Source organism: Rhinatrema bivittatum, chromosome 1, assembly GCF_901001135.1.
Source record: "Rhinatrema bivittatum chromosome 1, aRhiBiv1.1, whole genome shotgun sequence".
Taxonomy (NCBI): domain Eukaryota; kingdom Metazoa; phylum Chordata; class Amphibia; order Gymnophiona; family Rhinatrematidae; genus Rhinatrema; species Rhinatrema bivittatum.
In genome coordinates this window covers 452,650,208-452,669,119 of record NC_042615.1, presented here as the reverse complement: position 1 = coordinate 452,669,119, position 18,912 = coordinate 452,650,208, and the positions used below count along the sequence as shown (strand labels likewise).

General features: G+C 41.0%; 2 long non-coding RNA genes across 2 annotated transcripts in view; one reads left to right on the top strand and one right to left on the bottom strand.

Annotated features, from left to right (window-relative positions):
* LOC115093514 overlaps positions 1-18,912 on the top strand; it is a 1,236,544-nt gene that overhangs the window by 129,818 nt on the left and 1,087,814 nt on the right. The gene's annotated exons all lie outside the window — the stretch shown is intronic.
* On the bottom strand, positions 789-13,732 carry LOC115093521. Its single transcript, XR_003857333.1, has 3 exons — positions 13,572-13,732; positions 8,323-8,404; positions 789-1,007 (listed from the first exon to the last, which is right to left on the bottom strand). It is a non-coding gene; the product is annotated as an uncharacterized LOC115093521 (long non-coding RNA).

Sequence of the window (18,912 nt, the reverse complement as noted above, 5' to 3'; positions counted from 1 at the left end):
TAATATTGGAGATCACGTCATTCAGAAAGTCCAGTCCCTGTATTCAGACCCCTCAGCAATGGTTCACTGCAATGGGCTGCATTTGGAACTTTGCCATTTCTCTTATAGCAGCGGACAGGGTTACCCCCTCTCACCTCTCTAGTTCATTTTGACTTTAAATTCACTCGCTGTGGTTATTCGACAAGAGAACAAGATGCACAGAATAGAGTTATGAATTAAAGACTGTAAAGTCTTTATTCTGTGCAGGTGGTATTTTACTAATATTATCTGATCCTACATTCTCCATTGACTCTTTTATAGTCCTTATTGTGAAATGTTCTGCTATACATGTAAGACAGTAAGATTGAAATGATGTCTCTTACCCCTTTTTGCCCCTGAGCAATCCTGGATAAGTGGAACTTCATAAGGGTTCTAGAAAAAAACTGAAGTATTTTGCATCTCATTAGAGGACATAAACATATGGTTCCTGACAATTTTGGACCACCACTTTTAGTCTCAATCTAAAGTAAATTACACTTATAGGATAATGTGCAATTATTGCTTAAGAACAGAGTGCACATCATTAAAATGATGGTTAATCCCAGGGTTAATTACTTGTTGGGGATGATATGTCTTTTATCTATCTGTTTATTTAAAAGATTTCTTACCTGCCCTTCTGCAGTTCAGGATGAGGTGCAATAAAAACATTCATAATGATTAAAACATAAAGCAACATTATAAGACAGAAACATGCCTCAAAAACTACTTTTTTCATAATTCAGTTTGATAATAGAAAAGTTTATTTGTGGAACTCAAAAGCCTCAGTTTAATATACATATATTACATATGTCAATGGATAGTGCAGTCTTTGGGTTATCTAATTTAGGGTTATAATATTACTGGATAAGATTATGTCTAATCTAAATGGGAGTTCATTGCAGAGACTACTGAAGAAGTAGGCCGTAGACAAACCAGTGTGCTTTAATCTTCACAAAGAAAATGTCTGCGATTCAAAATCCGATTCTCATCTGTAATAAGGAGAATTGAATTAAATGACGTAGATTTGCAAAACTTTATTACAGGAAAGTGTGTCATGCAGACATTTTAGATAATTCTGGCACTTTGATTAGTAAGAAGCCCATTTTCTGGAAGAGCTGGATAGACAAATTCAAAGCGCCCAGTGAAGTTCAGATATGACTTATCCAGGCTATGGCTAAATATTGCTGCTTAACCAAACACATTATCCAGCTAAGTAGAGCAACCAAGATCCACCCACTGCATGCCCACTATCAAGCCAGCTATGACATAGCTGGATAAGTGACATTCATCTATCTAGCGGCTGCTGATATTCAGCGGTCCATCAGATAACCAGATAAGTCCTATCGGGCTTATAGGGGCAGATTTTCAAAGCCTACGCGTGTAAATCCAGGTGGATTTATGCGCATTTGAGGGGTTAATCATGCCGTGCTTTATTTTGCATAGACCCGGAGATGTGTGAAAAAAGGGGCAGGGTGGGGCGGGGCATAATCAGAGGCCACTGCTAGGCTGCTGAGCCGGGGGGACTGCGTGCCGGCACTTGACTGCACGCACATGTTATAAAATCGGGCGTACATTTGTGCGCACCTGGTGGCGCGCACAAATGCACCCCATGCGCGTAGATTTAAAACTCCAGCCCATAGTGTGTTGGTCAACTTATAAAGCTTTCCAAACTGTCTGCGGTACACATTTTCTCATGTAAAATATGCTTGTGGAGATTTATACTAGTATTTTATAAACTGTGTGGCAGGAGCCACACAGTTTATGAAATGTGTATTTCTTCTCTGAAAGTATGTTTTGATACATGTGTATATTTGTAAAGCAGGAACACATATACTTTCTCTACCAACTTAAAAAAATGCATGCATATAAAGGTTAATTTTAAAAGCCTGGTATGTATATCAGTTAGGGGATGCATGTCTAAATCGGACTTAAGTGTGTCAACCAAATTTTCAAAGCCCCGAGATGCATACGTATCTCCTGCTGCACGTGCATCTCACGCGGATTAAAAAATGGGCATGGTCTAAGTGTGGTGTGGGCAGGTCAAAGGCATTTCAAGATATGACCAAGAGATGTGCATGTAAATACTTTCATGCCCAGGCATGTGCTCAGGTCCTGTTTCATGTAATTGTACTTTTATGGAGGAGGTGTAAGTTTAAAAAAAAAGCCATCTCTGAAGGTTTTAAAGGGTACTGGGTACCTAGGGGTTGTACAAGCTATTAAACCATGGGGGTTTGGAGGAGCTAACTCTGCACTGGGGAAACTAGTCATGGCGTGGACGTGTGTCCATTATAAAATTCCCCTACTTACACGTCACAAACGCGATATGTGTGGCTGGGCAAGCACAAACTTAAAACTAGGTGCACATGTATATACGCCCAGGCTGTTTTACAATGTGCGTACAAGTTATTAAATTGCCGCATCAATGGGCACATGCCAAAGCACATGCATCAATAAAGATACTATCATATTTTACACACCAAATAATTATAACAATTTGCATGTAATATATTAGAATTAAGCATAGAGGCAGGTATATTTTAAAGTTTCTATGTATACCATTCTGAAAATACTTAGTTGCATGAATACCAGGAATCAACAATTTGCCGATACCGCCATCAGTTTGCCCAGAGCTTCACCAGGCCATTCTGACCCTCCAGTGCTTCACCCTAAATCCCTTGGGACCAGTTCACCCAGGCTTCCCATCCAAAACAACTGCAGACAAGACCAACTTCAATCGTGCAAGACAATTAAAAGATGTAAAAGTGTTTGGACAAGTCTGGCAATATATGCATGAATATACAAAGTTGCAACTTGTGTACATATTTCAGAACCTTGCCCTAGATCGCACTTAGACTGCCCCTTTTTCCCTGTTAAAATGAACACATGATACTGCAATTTCATGCATATTCGAGGTATATAAAATACCATACATGTGTGTACATGCTACTTACACATGTGTATGCTATTTTTATGTAAGGATTTGAAAATTATATCTATAAAGTGGAACAGTCATTTTTATACCTTTGTAGAGCAGCAGCTATCCTACAAATTGTTTCATTGTCTTTTTATCTATCTATCTATCTATCTATCTATTTATTTATTCATTTATGTTTTTATTTTTACAACTATTATCTATTTATTATTGTCTTGCAGATAGATTCACCCTTGGGGTTTTGGCTTAATCTTTTTAAATCTCTTTTTGTGAGTGATTTGGTGTATCCCCTGCTCAATCTTGTTTCTCTAATAGATTTCTCCCACTGCCTCATATGAGAGATTAAAATGTACACGAAATATTAATGATCCAATTGCTGAGAGAAATTGAAGCCAATCAGACCTAGAATAGACCTTGGAGAGGCAAAGTTGAATCTGATTTAGTTTAAGATTCTGGTAAAATGAGTTTAGGCAATTTTAGGCAAGTCTGGAAATTGCTGACACTATTTGGAAAATGAGGGCAACTTTCTACATATTTTATGGGAATGCCCCCCAAAACATTGCTTTGGCAATTGATTTGGTCAACATTAAAAAAACAAAACAAAACAAAAAAAACCACTGCCTATCTCTGTACTTAGATCAGTGCATACTGGAGTGTTATATGACTTTGCAGAATTCCTTTCACTTAAAAAAAATAGAATAAATCCCAAAATATGATTGATTGTAGGTGGCTTCTCTACCAAGTGAATTATATCAAAATTGTGATAATATGGTTGGCCTAGTAGTTCAGTGGCAGTTTTGTACATTGCCATGAGGAAGCTCCCCAGTTCAGTCTTCAATCTGGATCCCTGGTTCTGCAAGGGCTGCAGATTATGTAGAGGCAGCACTCACAGCTCCCAAGGGGTTGGGAGTCATGGTCATCACTCAGGGGTGGCATCTATTGGCTTGATTCAAGGGCCATGATTACAGGGTTCCAGAAGAAGCCATGGAAATGTCTCCCAATCCAGGGCCCTTACTGAAATTATTAGATAAGGGGTAAAAAATAGGGGACACCCCCCACCCCCACCCTTTGCAAATAAAGGCTCGTGTTCCCAGAATCTCAGCCCTGGTTCTGCATGAACTGGAGCCCCAAAGGAGCAGGAGGGGGTCCTTCAAGTCAATAACAAAAATGTGGAGGTTAGTATCAATACCAAGGATAACAATTTCATACCATGATAAGGCTGCCATTGCACCCTGTGAAACAAAATAATTTACATATCACAAGACTTGACTGAGGAATACTCTGGTATCTGGGTGCCTTTCCTACATGTTACATGTCACTCTGATGTTGTGAATGAGGATACTTTCACTAATGTCTCTCTTCTTTCCCCTCTCCCTCCAGATCTTTTGGAGGCCCCTATGTTTTCATGCTTAATTTTTGTATTATACTACCTTTTTGTATATACAAAAAGTAAATTGAAAATAAATATTTTTCAAAAATACTATAACCTACACATACTTTTGCCAATTGATGTTCCCAGGTCCAGAAAACATCAATTAAGCAAAACACCCACAAAATGAACACAATAATTATTCAACAGTTCACCAAACTGCACAGTTGACTATGGGCTGGATTTTAAAAGCCCTATGTGCAAAAATCCAGAGAATTTATGAGTGCGAAGGAGGGGTTACACGCGTCGGGCCTATTTTAAAAAGGTCCGGCGACGCGCATCAAGCCCCAGGATGCGTGAAAGTCCCGGGGCTTTAATAAAAGGGCGGTCCAGGGTGGGGCGGGATGGTCCAGGGATGGGGGCCAGAGGTCTCTGATACATCAGCCATTGCTGCTGTGTCGGAGGATCGCATGCCGGCAGGCTGCCGGCGCGCGCAACTTGCACCTGCCCAGAGGCAGGCGCAAAAGGTAAGGCAATGGTCAGGGGGCTTAGAGTAGGGCTAGGGGGGAAAGCTTAGGGGAAGGATTGGGAAGGTCAGGCTAGGGGGGAGGGAATGGGGGAAGGCAGCGCGGCTCGCGCAAGGTGCATAATTGTGCACCCCCTTTACCGCGCCAACCCCCGATTCTATTACATGCACGCGCCTGCATGCACATATTATAAAACCGGGCATACACGTGTGAGCGCGGGTAGCGCGCGCTCACACGTGTATGCCTGCGCGCACCTTTTAAAATCTACCCCTATCTGTGCAACCCATTTTTTTTCCATATTTGCCATTTCTAAATCCAAATGCAAATAGAAATACACTCTTATAAAAATTATACATATGTATGTATACAAATTGTGGAATGAGCTTCCAAGTGAGATCAGGTTATCCAAGGATATGAGGGAGTTTTGGCACAATCTGAACACCTAGCTATTTTTTTTTAAAGTATAGCTTTGTTGGGAAAGAAATGAATAGGCCTTATATATCATGATTGATATGACGACAGATCTAATAATGTGATTTAACAGGATACTGTTATTTATTTAATTATAGAATTTGTGTACTCACCTTTCAAGTAAAGTGACCAAAATGAGTTATAAAGTAGAAAATAATCCAATAATATACCCAAATTGAATAATAAGTTAATATAAACATCAAGCAACAGAAAACTAGGACTCAAAATTCAGAAGGTGGCCAACTGCAATCCTCAAGAGCCATGTTTTCAGGCTATCCACAATCGGGCGGATTTTAAAAGCCCTGCTCGCGTAAATCCGCCCGGATTTACACGAGCAGGGCCTTGCGCGCCGGCACGCCTATTTTCCATAGGCCACCGGCGTGCGCAGAGCCCCGGGACACGCGTAGCTCCCGGGGTTTTTCGGAGTGGCCTCGGAGGGAACGGAGACAGGCTGCACGGCTTGGCGCGCGCTGGCTACACGGAATAGGCAGCCTTGCGCGCGCCGATCCAGGATTTTAGAAGATACGCGTGGCTACGCGCTTATCTTATAAAATCCAGCGTACTTTTGTTTGCGCCTGGTGCGCGAACAAAAGTACGCGAACGCGGTTTTTTTAAAAATCTACCCCTTATTGGAACCTTCTTTCACCCTCCCCTCACCTTCCCCTCCCTTCCCCTACCTAACCCACCCCCCCGGCCCTATCTAAACCCCCCCCCCCCACCTTTATCCACGGATTTACGCCTCCCGGAGGGAGATGTAAATCCACACGCGCCAGCGAGCTGCTGGCGCGCCGAGACCCAACCCAGGGGTGGTTCCGGAGGGCGCGGCCACGCCCCCGGAATGCCCCGGGCCGAAACCACGCCCCCGGGCCTGCCCCAAAATGCCACATCGTTCAGCCACGCCCCCGCCACGCCCCCTTCAGAAAACCCCGGGACCTACGCACGTCCTGGGGCTCTGTGCGCGCCGGCGGCCTATGCAAAATAGGCGCGCCGGCGCGCAAGGCCCTGCTCGCGTAAATCGCAGGGCTTTTAAAATCCGCCCGTTAATGTGCATGCACTGCCTTCCCTGGGGTGGCGGGGATAGCACCCTGGAGTTCTTTGTAGAAATCTCCTCTTTGTGTATCTTCACTCATATGCACTGTGCTTTTCGTATGTCTAACTATGCATGTAAAACTGGCCCCCAAACCCTAGACCTCCACCAAAACCTCAGCTCGAATTACTAGATGACCCTCCTATAGTGGTATAAATAGATGACAAATATAGGTGTCACCCTAGAGTCTCTCTCTCTCTCTCTTTTTGTGAAGAATATTGCACAGCTAACACCAGGAAAAAAGGCATAGTTATTTCTCGTGTGTTAAACTCCCTTTTGATTACATTTTTGAAGCATGCATTTGCATCTTGCGATGCAAAAAATAATACATGCATTATTGGGTAGATTTGAAGAAAGTTGTACGCATTAAAAACAGGGGGTTACACGCGTGGCTGGGCCTTGCGCGCACCATGCGCATCTTCAAAGGAGCCCGGCCACGAGCGTAACCTCCGTTATGTGCCAAAGTGCTGGGCCTAGATAAAGGGGGGTGGGAGGGGCGGGGCTGGATGCAGCCAGTACAGCAGCCATTTGCCACTGTACCGGGGAAGGGAATCCTGACGCGTGCAAGTTGCTACTACTCCGTTGGAGTAAGCAACAAAACAAAAAAATAGAAAGGTAGGAGAAAGGGTTTACAGAGTGGGGAGAAAAGGGGAAGGGGAAGTAAGCAGACTGGGAAGGAACTGGAGAAGGCCAAGTTGTGTCACTGCGTGAATTTGTAAAACTTTATCCCTCCCTTGTGCGTGCCAAGTGCACATGGATGCGTGCGTGCACCTATGAAAATCTACCCTTAGAGGTAGATCTTAAATAAGTACACTGGATTATATAAGATACGCGCGTATCTTATAAAATCCGGGGTCGGCGCACACAATGCTGCGCAAAATCGGCAGCCTGCGCGTGCCGAGCCGCGCAGCCTGCCTCTGTTCCCTCCGAGGCCGCTCCGAAATTGGACCGGCCTCGGAGGGAACTTTCCTTCCGCGTTCCCCCACCTTCCCCTCCCTTCCCCTACCTAACCCATCCCCCCCCGGCCCTATCTAACCCCTCCCCCTACCTTTGTTGTGCAAGTTACACCTGCTTGAAACAGGCGTAACTTGCGTGCGCTGCCTCGGCGTCCCCTGGCACAGACCGCAGTGCCGGGGAACTCGGGACCACTCTCCCAGCCTACCCCCGAACCGTCGCCATGCCCCCGGACCGCCCCCTGACCCCGGACACATCCTCAGACACGCCCCCTCCCTCCCCTTTTACGAAGCCCCAGGACTTACGCGCGTCCCAGGGCTTTGCGCACCCCGGCAGCCTATGCAAAATAGGCGCGCAGGGCTTTTAAAATCTAGCCCTTAGGCATTATCGCAGGCATTATGGTCCTAACGCTCGTGATAACGCCCTAATGCATGTCGATGAATGACCCTGATTGTTTGCTAATCTATCTCATGTATATTCATTGTAGATATCCTGGAAACCTGGCTTGTTTGTGGCTCTCGAGTAGCAAAGTTACCTAACCCTGCCATAGACCATACTTCCCCTAAAAACGTATCCCTAGAAAATAATAAGTTCTACAACCAACTAGAAATAAACAGATACAAAAGATAAGACAGCATTATAGATGGTCATTTCCCAAGTAAGGAATGCATTGTGCATTCATTCTATTGCTTTGATATTATTCTCTGGTTAGTATCTCTTTTGCTCTGTACTAAGATAATTGTATAAGAGTCCTGCTGACTTTGTCATTGCATTTGTCTTATATTTTAAGAATAGTTAATGTTTTATAGTGTTTCTGTTTTAAGCAGCTTGTTTTGGGAAGGCAGGTACAAAAACTGAACCAATAAATAAATAAATAGTAAATAAATAACTTAGCTAAAAACTTCAGCACTGCCTTTGCTCTGTTTTGCAAAAAAAAAAAAAAGAAGCTCCCATAATTACTGACCATTGAGTAAAAGGTTTTTTCTCTTTTCCTCATTTTATGGTAGGACTACTTTATGATTTCAGCTTCCAAACTGGCATGCAGCCTGTAGAAATACAAAATTTAGGTTAGAACCTATGTTGAATAAAGGATTGTACAAGAATAATTTTAAGCTTCTTATTGAGGTTCAGGTACAGATAATTATGACTCATGGCTCAAGGATTTAGAATTCTTTGAACAGTCTGGTATCTTTCCTGCACACAACTTTTCAAAGATGTTTAGGATTCTGAGAACTGTGTGCCTAGTTTTATCTGAGCAGTTGTGTCTATTTCAGGTAAGAAACATATTTACTGTTTTTTTTTTTTCTAACAAAGATAATTATTTTTGTCCTTCTATAACTGGCATTTCCATTACTTTCTGAAAACATCATTTCATATGTTGCAATGCGTAATATATATATTTTTTATTTTTAAAGAACTTTATAAAATAACAGTTTTTGGTAGTTACAAGTGTAGCCATCAAACCTGCTACGCCACTCATTGCCAAGCCAAACATAAAACAAGGAAAACCGCTCCCCCCAAAAAAAAACCAAAAAAGATTTATTGTATAGGACAGACGGGGCAGAGTTCTGGGCTCCCCTGGATAATGTAGACACCTGGATCGACCTTATGTTTTCCCCATTTCTGTAGTAGACAGGAGAAGAGATTTTGAAGGAGAGGCCTGATAGGGGAAGGCTCCCTAACCCTTTATAATTTCTAACCATGTAGAGTGCTTTCCATGCTCCTGATTGGTTTTGGAACTGCAAGGGACTGAGGGAATAAGGTGGTCCCTAGGAATGACGTAATGGGGGGAGGTGCAGATTTGCCATTTCAGTGGGCTAAAAGCCTCCCAGCCACCCTTTAGTAGTTCTGCACGGTGTTGTTGAGTTTCACTGTTGCAGCTGGTGTAAGGTGGAGCATTTTCAGAGCAGACCTACCCTGTATTTCATAAACTGTGCGGCATCCTATAAACTACATAGTTTATAAAACACTAGGATAAATCTCCGCACATCCCCTTGCGCACACAATTGTGAAACTGCAGGTAGTTTTGTAAGTTAGGCTCCGTGTGCATGCCAGTGACCGCAAGTTCTTCAGGGAACATGAAGATTGTCCTTCCAGTGTTTTACCTTTTTACAGTCAAAAGCAGAAGAAAACTATTTATTTCATAGCAAATAATTCAGTTAACAGAAACAGCATTTGTATTCTTATTTGATCAAGCGATAAGCCAGGTGCCGCATATGATGCAGCTCAAGATTGTTTAAACAAAGAAAAATCCAAGTAGTCATATTTTGATCTGGGAGAAAACCAAATCGTTTTCTAGTTGAGATGTCTTTTCATGGCAGGTTGAAAAAAAGGATTTAACCTGTTTATGAAAGGTCATTTCTAGCAACATCTTTCTTTGATTTGCATGTTAATTCATTAACTGGTAGCACAGCCTCCAAGAAATCATTTGGCCTAAAAGAAAGATTTATTTTTTTTTTTGAGAAAGCTGACATTTGCCACAGAGGGTTTCATTCTATGTAGACTGCAAGTTAGTCTGAGTCTTTCAGTGCTTACTTTCCGTGATGTCTGCACCCCATGGAGATCACGGTCACACAGCTCTAGTCGGCTCCAGCTCGTAATCATCATCATGTGGCTCACATCTGCAAGGCGTCCATTAACAACACTGTCTGGCTAACTCTAGACCAGGCATTCAATCTAAACTTTTAGTCAGGCTGCATATTTGGATGAAGACAAAGCTGTCTGGTTAACTTTATCTGCCCAAGGCCAGCTGAATATTGATCTCTTTCTGCTCATCCTATGTGGTCTTGAATTCGGCCATAATTTTAGCTCCTATAATCTCCACTGGAAATCTCTTCTATGAGTGCACCACCCTCTCAGTGAAAAAGCATTTCCCCATGTTCCTTTTCAGCCTATCCCCCTTCCCCATACACACACACACACACACACACACACACACACACACACACACACACACACACACAAATGCGTTGGGCTATTTTACTAATGTCTGCTGTAACTGGTAGATTAAGAGATGGATTCAGACGAAATGTAGAATGAATAGAGTGGTACCAAACAATAATTCTTGCCAATGACCAATAGGCAATTTGTACAGTGATGTCAGAGCAACTGCAGATTTTGGTGCTGTAAGACAATTAAGTGGTCCTGTGCATTATTTAAAAATGCCACGATTGCTGTGTTACACCTGTGTCTGAATTGCTTCAGTTATACTGCTTGACCATATCAGATACATGGGCTGACCCATTGGCCTTTGCCCCATCTCCCCAGTTCCAGAGGTGAATTACGTCCTCGGTTGTGGTCTCCCCCCCCCCCTCCTGCCTGAGGTTGGAGGGTAAATTTCAACAGTGTCCATAAGTCAGCACATACACACATTAAGAGAGTGGACACAATGTTAGGTCTGTATTTTATAAAGTCTGTGGGAGGAGCCATGCAGTATTTAAAACATTGTGTACATCTGCCCTGAAAATATGTGCATATGTTTCACTACATGCACAGTTTATAATGCAGGGAGCTGAATACATTCTATATGTATTTTAGAAGTACACGTAGGGAGGATAACTTTCAAACTGCATGCAACATATATGGATGTATGTGTATATTTATGATAGTATTTTACAACTAATGCATAGCAGATACACACGTATTATAAAATGCAAGTATCTTTAAACTGCAAGATATGCGCATATGTATGCTTATGCACAAATAAATTCAGTGCATTGAAAGCGAGTATTTGAATGCATTGAACACGCGTACATTTCCTATCTATTTTAAAAATATATCTATAAACCGCCGCCCCTGCAGGGTTGAAGATTGCTGTCGTGACCGAGGTTGATGGTATCAGTAATGTAGTCGTGAAATATGTACAAGGCAGCAAGCTCTCAGGTGTTGCCCTACAGGGGTGCTGTTTAAGGCCTTCCTCCCTACTGGGTCTCTTTTCAGAAGGGGGTTCAGTAGGGATTCTAATTGCTACTACCCACCCAGTGCAGTCTCTTGCCGGTTAAGAGGGGAGGCAAGGATAAATAAGATATTGTATATATTTTTTTAAGAATTTTATTTAAAAATACTCTTTTAATGAAATCGTACTATTTCTTAATATTATTGTGAATATTCAAATAACAATTCTCTTAACAAACCTTAAAATATATTTCTTTTTCTTTTCCCTATCACAGATTAATAACTGTAACCAAACTAGCAATCATAAAATAATATATTCCAGCTACTTCCAACGCATCTATTTATCAGATATTTCAGTCCTTATTCTTTCTTAACTATTAACTTTAATGTTTCTTATATCATTTCTTTTAAATAAAAGAAAATTGATTCTTTGTATTCTCTTTTCTTTTCTTTCTCTTATTTAAGTCCAGTATATCTTCTCCTTGTATTCAGATAAGTAAACTTTATTTCTTTTGTTATAGTCTTTTACTTTCCTTTTGTATTTAGTGTCTTTTCTTACTTATAGTTTGTAATTGTTCTCAAGTGCACATGTAAAACAATCTGCTCAGGCCTGGCAATAGAAGTTGTAAGTTCTATTATTAAACTTATCTGTTTTTTTCTTCTTCTTTTCGTTGCTGGCCAGATGATAATCTTGTCTTTCTCTCGTCCCTTAGTCTTCTTTTCTCTTCTTTTTCTCTGTATGCTGTTTCTTCTTTCTTGTACCTACTAACTTATACTTTAAATAAACTAATAACAAATACTAACTCCCTGAAACTGCTCCTGGATCTTCTGTAACTAAAATATATATGTGTGTGTTCACCTGTGTATTCTGTCTTTGACAGAACTACTTGTTACTGTTTAACTAGCTAAAATTAAATCAAAAGATAATTGGTTTGCCCTATCTTTTCTTCTTCTTTTTTTTCTTTTATAATTAACACTTCACTATAAATACATTCATACAACTCTCTTTCCTTTTTATATTCTTCCACACCTATGAGTTCCTTCTTAAATTATTCATTGGATATAGATACAACTTCTTTGGATACAATTTTACTTCGTCATACAATATTTCTATATGTAATTTGTATCCTGTGTTTAATAGTATGTATGGAATTGAGCTATTATAGTGATATCTTCTCCACAGTGACTGCCATTGCAGCTCTTGTCACTAAAATGTAATACACTTTATAATGCTCAATTTTATTGCCATTCCATCTCTTAAAAAAAAATAAAAAAATTCTATTCACTCAAACAGTATATTTAGCCTATTAAATGCTGTTTTAGAACACGATACAGCAATTTTTAATTACTTAATAATAGTTTATTTTGCCTACCTTATCTTAACAGGAACCCTCATACAAACACATACATACGTTCATTCATTCTATTTATAGTGCAAGTTCTTTCATTATTTCACAATGTTTTATACTGAAAACTAGGCCTAAAGTACAGAGAATCATGACAGCACCTCTGTACTATTACACTTCTACCTCTCAACTAACTGTTTCTCTAACTGTCTCTTTCTTTTCTTAGATCCTAAGATTCATTCTCCTGCTGATGTCATTGCTCTAAATAGTGCACAGCACTGCTCACTATATATGTTCTGTCTTTCCCCTCATGTTCATTTCTACTTGGGTTTATTAATTTCAATATCAGAAACATTTTAATAGATTGTTTATTAATAAAATCCCTTCTTATTTGCTACTTTAATTCAGTGCTAAGGCTCAAAATTATACTTGAGCACACCTTGTTACTTGTAACCAAGGAAGCTACTGACATCACTACTTAGTTTCCCCCTTATTTTTCAAAGTTGTTTTAGATTATACTATCCTACATGGGGGTGTTCAGACTATTCCAATTAGACTATTAATTTATTCATTTTACTTTATCAGACTATTATAACTTTCCTAACTGTAATAAAAATATTTTACATATTTTCTCTTTACCTCCCTAGTATTTTAATTCCTTCTTACACTTCTAACCTTCACCCAAACATTATAAGTATACATATTTTTTTTATCCATGTTTCTGTTATCCTGGACTTATCTCCTTCAAGTGGCTTAAATCTCTATTTCAGGCTACCAGTATAATTTATTTTAATACATTCTTACTTTTCTTTCTTTTACTTAAAATGAATATGCTCCCTCCCCCCACTTAAGATGGGGTCCCTGATGACATCATTAATGACATCACGTAAAGTGTCTTTTCTTCAGCCTGCATCAGAACCTCAGCCCACCCAAGCTGGACAGAATTCCTCCCTTCATAAAAACAAAAACTCACCCAAAAGCTCCCTGATCCTCCTGACACCAGCAGCTGTTCTCTCCTGTCAGCTCTGATGCTTCTCACACAGAAGGGAAAGGCCATCGGCAGAGACAGTGACCCTGCTCAGCTGATCCCTCCTGTGCCGGTCTCTGTCAACTCTCCTCGGCTCCTGAGCCATCCTGAAGGCTGTCAGCACCAGCAGCCTCCCTTGAATTGCCCACAATCTCTCTCTCTTCACTCTTCCCATTTCCTGTCCTGGCAGCCTGCTCTGGTCTTGACTATGCTCCCTGCCCCCACTCTCATCAGGCCTGAAGCAGTGACAAACGTAAACAAACCAAAAAAGAAAATCTCTGTTGTCTGCACTAATGCAGTCGCCACCCTGCTGATAAAAAAAAATCAAAGAATCCAAACATGTCTCAGTTTAAACTGAGATCAGCACAAGACCAGCACTGCTCTCCTGTTTTGTTTCGTTTTGTTTCCTTTTTTTTTTTATTATTAACAAGTGCCACTGTAAGCAAGACACAGCTCCACTCTTTTCCCCAACAGAAAACCCAACACCTCTGAAGCTCTGCTCCATATTCAGACACAGGTAAACTTTTGTATTTAATTTATTTATATATACTATTTTAGATCTTATCTACATATCCATGCATATTGTATGTGCAAAAATAAAAACTAGGACTTATTTGCATAAACTCAATTTATGTATGTAAGCCAGTATATTTTAAAAGATATGCGTGAAAATAAAATTACCAGCTTTATCAATAACTCCATCGGTTCTCCCATTTCTTCTCCAGTTCGTCAACACTCTTCTAGTTTTTCAGACTAAATTGCTACCATTTCACCTGTACAATTCACACAGCATACAATAAACACATCTGATATCAGGTACGCAAGATAATTAGCAGTGACACAAATAAGCAAGTAAGTTGCCAAGTCCACGCATTTAAGTGTCTTTTAAAATAGCAACTTACATGCAAAAATGTTGGCCCACATCCCAGAATACCCCAGACTTCCCCTTTTTTACATGAATGTATATATGTGCATGAACCCTAAATTACATGCATGTTTTAGGTTTATAAAATACCAATTATGCAAGTTTGGGTTATTTATACGCATAGGGGCAGATTTTCAAAGGGTTACGCATGTAAGATACGCGCGTAACCCCCGAAAACCTGCCCCTTCCACCCCCTGCGTGCGCCGAGCCTATTTTGCATAGGCTCGGCTGTGCGCGTAAGTCCCGGGGATTTCCTGGGGGGGGGGGGCGTGTCATGGCCAGTGCGTCATCAGGGGTGTTCTGGGGGCAGGGCCACGGCCTCCGGAACATGGTGCGCCGGCAGCCGGCCGGTGAGCGCAAGTTACGCCTGCCTCAGGTACGCGTAACTTGTAAAATAAAGGTAGGGGGAGAATTAGTTAGGGCTGGGGAGTGGGTTAGATAGGGGAAGGGAGGGGAAGGTGGGGGGAGGGCTGGAAGGAAAGCTCCCTCCGAGTCTGTTCTGATTTCAGAGTGGCCTCGGAGGGAACGGAGGGTGGCTGCACGGCTCGGCAAGCGCAGGCTGCCGATTTTGCGCAGCCTTGCGCGCGCTGACCCTGTATTTTATAACATGCGTGCGGTAGCGCACGCATGTTATAAAATCGGGAGTAGATTTGTTCTCGCTGGGTTGTTCGAACAAATCTACTCCTGTGCGCACCTTTTAAAATCTACCCCATAAGGAGGATAAGTTCAAAACATGTACACCCGCGCTTCTAAATATATGTATAGGGGCATGCTCACTCATTCACACATATTTCATATTGTGCATGTTCTGTTCATGTGTCTCACTCTGAATGTAAAAGTGGCCCTTAACCCCTACACTACTACCTAAACCTGACCTCGAGTTTCTAGGAGGGTCTCCTATAGTAGCATAAATAGCCGCTTACTATGGTGCCACCCCCAGAAGCACTCTCTCTCTTTCTTTCTCCTCCCTTCCCCTCTCCTCTGAGGCCCTTCCTCCGCTCGCCTCCTATATCTCAGGCCCCTCCTACATCTCAGGCCCTTCCCCAGCCTAAAAATGCCCAAAACAGAAATTATGAAAAAAATCACAAATTGTGTTATGGGCATGACGCACGAAACCAGCCCATGTTTTTAGAAATCCGGCCCCCGACTCCTCCCCAATCCTTCCCCTTTAAAAAATTTACATTGCACTATGCGTTATGGTGCTTACCGCGTGCATTAAGGCATTTTTCACATGTGAAAATTCCTTAACGCATGCGAAAACGCCATAACACGATTTGATAAATGACCCTGTAAGCTGGATAAGTAGCACATTGTGACACTTATCCAGTCAAAACTTATCCCACTTAATAAGATAGCTGTTAAATCTTCAAACACAACTTATCTGGTACGCTTCTGCTATACGCTTGTATTTGTTGTTCTAATTTAAAACATTTGCACATGGAGATTTCACACCTGTATTTTTTTTAGCACTTGTCGCCTTTTATACACGCAAGTCTGTAAATTTTAAAACATGCAGACAAGTAGGAAATTACCAGTGTTACTAATTTGACCACCAGTTTTCCCAGTCAGTCTCTAGTTCATCGAGACTCTCCTGGTTCTTCAGCTTCAACTCCCCCTGCTTACTCACACCTCTCATCTAGTCAGTATTTACAATAAGACATTTATTCTCATGCCAGATAATTAGCAGATGTGAATATATCCAAGCAGCAGACCTATGCACTTTGCTTTGGCAGGTCCGAAAATAGCAACTCGCTTGTGTAAATGATGAACCCATCCAAGAATGCTACTGGACTACCCCTTTTCTACATGCACAATTTTGCTCATGTATGCTTATTTACACATGTATATTTGGGTGTATAAAATAAGACCCGTGTAAGCACCTGCTATTTTACATTCACAAGTGCTAATTTTTAGGGATGTGCATTCATTTTTGGATGAATTAGACAATTTCAATGAAATTGTCTAATTCATCCTGGTTTGGAGGACCTGAAAAATGAACGCAATTTTTCCGAAATTTTGGAAAAATAAATTTTTCGGGTTAGTGCGCGCTAATTCCCATTAGTGCGTGCTAGCTGCTGTTAGTGTGCGCTAACTTTAAATGTTAGCGCGCACTAATGGGAGTTAGCATGCACTAATGGGAATTCAGTTAGTGTGCATTAACCCAAAAATTGGGATTCCCGAAAAAAAAAGCCCGAACCACGGGAAAAATGAAATTTCCTGCGGCGGGCTAAAAATGAAGCCTGAATTGAACGATTTTACCACTGCACATCTCTACTAGTTTTACATGCACAACTTTTTGAAAATTCACCTTTATATGCTAATTTATATGTACCTAACATTTTGAAAATTACCTCCGTAGAGCCCAATTTTCTAACCTATTCCCAGTACAGCCTTTGTGCACTTAAGTGAATGTGTGAAAATGTAACCCCTGGGTAGGACGGATCCTTTAACTAACATCTGGGCACACAGGAAGAGGAATGATGATGATGGCCCCTTTCTGCACACTGTTTCTCTAAGATCTCCTTGGATAGCAATTACACTCTGAGTTCCAGGGCTCCCTGTGTGTGTGGAGGGGGGGGGGGGAATAATGGTTCCAAGATTTTTTTGCAATAGTCCCAATATAAGCCCTTTTCCATTCTTGTAAACAGCACTAATAATAATCACTTTTATATCCAAAAAGGCACACTGAGAAGCAATATGGCTTCCAATTTCTTTTACTAATTGTTGATTAAATGACTGAAGAATATTTTCAGCTTTATTTTGAATTTCAAATAAAGTCAATAAATAATAGGACAGCGGAAAGCATAATAAACTTGTAACCTCACTCTTCTAGCAAAGTCTTTTAATTCCATGGAAGCAGACTTATATTAACACTTGATCTCTTTCTTTTCCCAGTTACTAGAATTATTCCAGATTACTCAGATTAAAGATAGTTCAAGTCTCTTTTAAATTCCCAATTTTATCGCTGCATATCTCCCCTCTGTGGACTGGGTAGTATAAAGTCCCAATCATTGATCAGAATGTAAGTCAAAATTTTCATACCTTTCCTGAAATCTTCTTAATTACATTAACTCTCTCTCTCTCTCTCTCTCTCTCCATCTCACTCTCTCTCTCTCACTCTCTCTGGAAACACCTGTGAATGCTCTCTTCTCAAGCCAAACCCAGTTGAGTCCATGGCAGTAAAGTTTCAAAAATATCTTCAAATCTTTCCTTCCTCTGTGAAAGGCAAAGATGCAGTCCTCCCAGACACCCCTCCAATCTTCAGGTTTCTTCAGTGTGAAAGACACCTTTTTTTCAATAGAAATGATATTGAGTCCCCGGTATGAAGGGCATTCAGCTCCAGTTTTGAACAAAACTTAGCATATTACTCAAATGGGGGAAAGCAAAAAAGGAGAGAGGAAAGGGTGGAAAAAAAATTGCTGGTCTTATCTCTTAAACAGGATACCGAAAGTTGAAACTTATCTACACTGGGTCATCAGACAGATCTATCCCCTTAAAAAATGATAGAGGTCTGCCAGAATCTTCCCTAAAACTTGATCTAACCTTACATAGATACGTCCCAATCCTCTTAAAATGGGTAACAAGGTTCTCACAGGGAAAATTCTCCAAAAATTGAATTGCTAGAGCAAAATGTAACACCAAAAGGGGTCCCACTGGCAGGTAGACCCTCAAGGGAAAACTCGATTCCACTCCCTTCAACAATTAGAAAAAATATAAAGGGCAGGAGACAGAGAGCTCCTGTCCTCTTGAAAGGCTAACTAAAAATTAACAACCTGTCTAAACAAAAGGAAAATTAAAATCCCCGAGGATTGATGGTGCTGGAGGATGATAAACTGCAAGACCACACCATCTGCAACTCCCACATGGGAGAGTAAAACCAAAAGCACTGGTTCCCTACATAGTATTTCATAAACTGGGTGGCGGAAGCAGCACAGTATATCAAATATTGTGTAGCTCTGCTCTTGAAGTACGTACGTATGTTTCGCTGTAAGCAAATATTTCTGATTCTCTACCTATTTTATAAACAGACATGTACATATTTTACGCACTAAAAATATAACAAGTATCCCTAATAACCATGATTTATATGACATAGACAAATATTTTATAAAGTATGCGCGGGTATCGAAAAACTTAGCTTACATGCACACTTGAAATTACCAGTAAGCCAAGACCTCCATCAGTTCACCCAGTCCATCTCAAGTTCACCTAGACCCTCCAGCACCCTGAAACGCCATCAATTCTCCCTAAAACTGGAGACGACAGGTTCAGTTTCTTTTGCATGAATCAATTAGCAGGTGTAAAAGCATATGAATAAGTTTGGAAATGTGTATCACAACACTTTCTTCTGATCCCTGCCTG